The following is a 4,118-nucleotide window of genomic DNA, read 5'->3' as shown; positions in this document are numbered from 1 at the left end:
GGCTGCAGCTGCCCCGCTGTGTTTCTGCCTTTTTTTCCCCTCCTCCCGCTGTGCAGGACGTACTGCTGGTGTGTGTGGGGGGAGAGAGAAACAGACAGAGGGAGAGAGAGAGCAGCGCAGCAGTCAGCTCTCCCCACCTGAGGCTGAAGGTCAACAGACGATCATGCTTGCTAATTGTTCCACCCTCTGACTGCTGCAGGGGCGTGTCTTAGAGAGAGGCTTTTATACCAGAACACAGCCGCTGTGACGAAACCGTGGAGAAGACACGTCACCGTGGAGAGCTGTTAACCAATATGCAAATTAGCCTGCAGTACCACTGCTCTACCCATATGAGCAGCAAAAACACGTTTTTAGACCAAATATTACAGACTTGAACAAATACGCACAAAAACATCAAAATTAACACAGAAACAGTACTATATAACATTTTAGACACATTCTAGACAGTTTATCAGCTAAAAATTTAATTTTGGGGTAAGTTACTCTTTAAGGAGAGACTTCGCTGCAGGACGACGCCGGATCAAAGAGTAACCTGGGTAGGACTCTGTCTGGCTAAAACTAGTCTAATTCTAGTCTTGTACTGACCTTGCTCTGTTTTTGCCTTGCTTCCAGTTCCGATGAACTTTGATGTCCTCGCCTTCAGTCCTGGTGGTCCTCGAAGCTCGGAAACGACAGTATCTGGTTTGGTTCACTTGTAACTCACCACTGGTCTTAGCTCCCTGGTCTCCACCCAACCTGAAAAGGAAAAAGGATTCTAACCTCCCTTCACTGTAAATACCTGCACTCACCTGTAAATACGGACACTGGAAATCCTCCTTGGACTCGGCGCTGCATCTGTAAACAACATCCGTGAGTCAAGCTCCTTCATTCTGCCTGGAAATTATCTGATACAAGCTTACCTGGATTTTCACGCTCCTCTTCCTCGCAGATACAGCTGTCTCTTGATGCTCGAGTCCAGCAGCTTTAAGTTTTGTTCCTGAAATAATAAACCAAGTTAACATTGTATTTTGGCTCTGTGTGATTGCTGAATATGTTTACGTTCGACATCCGAGTTTCTGACCTTAACAGTGATTTCAGAATAAAATACATGTGTATCATGTATGTATGAATATGTTGTGAGCTTCGTGTTTCCATCTGCTTCCTAATCATAATGATGCATTTTGACAGCATTCATGTGTAAATATACTCATATCATTATTTATATAGTAAACATTTTGATGAAATTGGGTTGTCTTTGGGGTTTTATTTTGTAAAACGGAAGTTGTGCTCGTTCTTCTTCCTGTTGGTGTGGTGTGATCTTTGTACATTGACTCTGGAGCAGCTCCAGGGTCTAGCAAAAGATGAATCTAATTTTGGCAGATCTTGGTCCACTCGCTGCTCTGCAGTCGGCACCATCATGAGGGGTCAGTGTAAATACTGTCATTGATTAGAATGGTTGAATATTTTCTGCAGAGGTTGGACTAGAGCAGAATAGCATGGTGTAAATTGAGGGTTAAGTTCTATCTCCCTCTGAGCCCGACAAGGTCCAGACTCACACTCTGGGCCCCAACCTGGGCCCCTAATGGGCCCGGGATGGGGGCATACCCCCCCCAGAAGCTCCGCCCCTGTGTGTGACGCGATAGGCCTCTGTGCCGGAGCGAGCTGCAGTAGCTGCATCACATGGACTACAGGCAAGGGAGTCCATGAAGACATTACCGCTGTGGTCCAAGGACATTCTCCAAAGTAATCGGACCCCACAGTAAAAAAATCTCCCATCTGTATGCCAGACAATGGAGAGTGCAGAACACACCACAGCAGCAGTGCAACTTTAGGCTAGCAGCTTCTGGCGGGAAAGTGTTTCCGGTGAGAACTGGTTAAGCCACTGCCGACTTAATGATGCACTACAAGAGGAACGATGGATTTCACTGTGAATAGCCCTTGAGGAAGATGCAATCCTGCCCCATGCAGGAGTTGATTCCTACCATGCTAACTAGCACCTCCGTAGCTAGGAGCTGAGCTAGTATCGTCTGAAAAGGTCTGAGCAAGCCATTAGCACAGTCCTGGCCAAGAACGCCGCATACACAGACATCTGGATGTCTTAAGCTCGCAAGCTAAGACATCCGTGTCCAGGAGTGAGGTTAACACCGTCTGAAAAATGTCTGAACGAGCCACTAGCCAACCCTGGCCAGGGTCGAGGCATACACCGACATCTGGATGCTACACCAACATCTGGATGCCGTAAAAAACCCGCCAGCTAACACATCCGTTCTAGGAGCAGAGTTAGCAAGGGCATCCGAGTGTTTCAGTCAGGCTAACTAACATCTCTGTGGCTAAAAAAGACCCCCAAGCATTAGAAAAGGCTAAACAGCTGTCCCCGGCTTTTTCATTGAAAAAACGGGGGCAGAAAGCTTGGCGAATATCGGGAAGAATTCGTCCATATCCCGTCTAGCATAAGCGGGACTCTTCTGAGTCCGGCGTAGCATACTAAGAACCACCAGCACCCAGCTTAGCTTTCCAGCCACGCTCCAGAAGGCGGGAGACCAGTTAGCCTTCGGCCTTCCTCCTCAGAGGGAGATAGCTGGGGTATAGAATCGGGTCATTTCGGAGATGAGTTAACCACATGGACGCGGGGACTCCACAGAGTCCACATTACATGCTAAGCACACCAGCACCCAAGCCTAGCTACTTCCGCTGCGCTCCTTAGGCAGGGGATAGCCGGCCTTCGGTCTCCCTTCTCAGAGGGAAAAAGGCTGGATCTATGCTCAGACCATGTCGGAGATAAATAACTGCATGAACGGGGACTCCTCCGAGTCCACATAACATGCACAGGGATGTCCAGCGTCTAAGCTTAGCATAATGTCCTGCAACCGGGAATACCCGTGGGTGGGAAAAAAATTAGCTAGCCTCGATCACTCTTCTCCGAGTAAGGTGACCGGAGAAAAAACATGTCAGGCCGGGGTAAACCAAACCCCGAACAGACCAGAATGACGGTACACGGATCATAGCTTGATGGCGCTGGACCCTAACGATTAAGATTAAGAAAAGAAGATAATACTAACATATACGTGCGAGTCACTAGCAAACCCTGGCCAGGGGCGGGGTCTTCTATGGTTACTTTTCAGATGTTGAAGAAAAAGAGGGAGCAGATTTGCGGTCCGAGCGGTCTTTTATACGGACCGAGGTGGGGCCCACAGTACGTGGGCGTGCACTATTGATTTTTCAGAGCGCATGCACACAGAGGGATGCCATCAGCGATAGCCTTAGAGGGCGGTGCTTACACGAAATAGAACCTAAAGATTTGCTGAGGCTGTTGGTACCACACACATCTTACATCACTGGGTCGTGCCAAATAATAACCAGCAAAAGTTTATTTGATGAATAATTCCACACGATTTTGCCCAACCCTATGACAGCATATGATAACACTGATTATCATACAAAGATGAAAAATGTAGAAAGCTCACAGAACGACAATGTAAAAAGTGGATTTTAAACCGTCTGCGGTCGGGAGGAGCAGAATGCTGGTGCCTGCAGCCATCACTTCATTCAGAGTTATGTTAGCTGCTAACTATGTAAAGGTGTTCTCTATGTTGACATGTGGTGGATGATAATATGATGAAAATTAGCAGATTAGCTTCCACCAATTATATTGCCTCTGTAGCCTAGCTGCAGCAGAGATGCAGAAAGAAGTATGTTTTTGAGCTCAGCTTCAGAGCGTATGTATGTTAAATAGACCAAACAAAGTAAAGTTCACATCCAATGATTAAGTAGATTAAAATAATAATTCTGAGTATTCTCTACTAAGTCAAGTACACCTAAAGTAAATTATCAAGTACATGCTATGTAATTTTCTTATTTGCTTCAACTCATATATAAGTGTACTCTACAAAGAAAGCTCTAGTTAGTACAACTTAAAATACCTAGTTCAGTGTACTCCATTTTTAAGTGCAATTGGTTTACAAGCTTTTTTTAAGTAATGATCACTAATTGGATTTTACAGTGTAAAAGATGTTGACACAAAATATTGATTTTGAGAAAATTAATAGTTCCACTTACTTTGGATTTTCCTTCCTTCCTTCCTTCCTTCCTTCCTTCCTTCCTTCCTTCCTTCCTTCCTTCCTTCCTTCCTTCCTTCCTTC

The sequence above is a fragment of the Austrofundulus limnaeus genome, unplaced genomic scaffold (genome assembly GCF_001266775.1).
Source record: "Austrofundulus limnaeus strain Quisiro unplaced genomic scaffold, Austrofundulus_limnaeus-1.0 Scaffold553, whole genome shotgun sequence".
In the NCBI taxonomy this organism is placed as follows: Eukaryota; Metazoa; Chordata; class Actinopteri; order Cyprinodontiformes; family Rivulidae; genus Austrofundulus; species Austrofundulus limnaeus.
The sequence above is the reverse complement of the archived record's forward strand: the minus strand, read 5'-3'. Positions refer to the sequence as shown.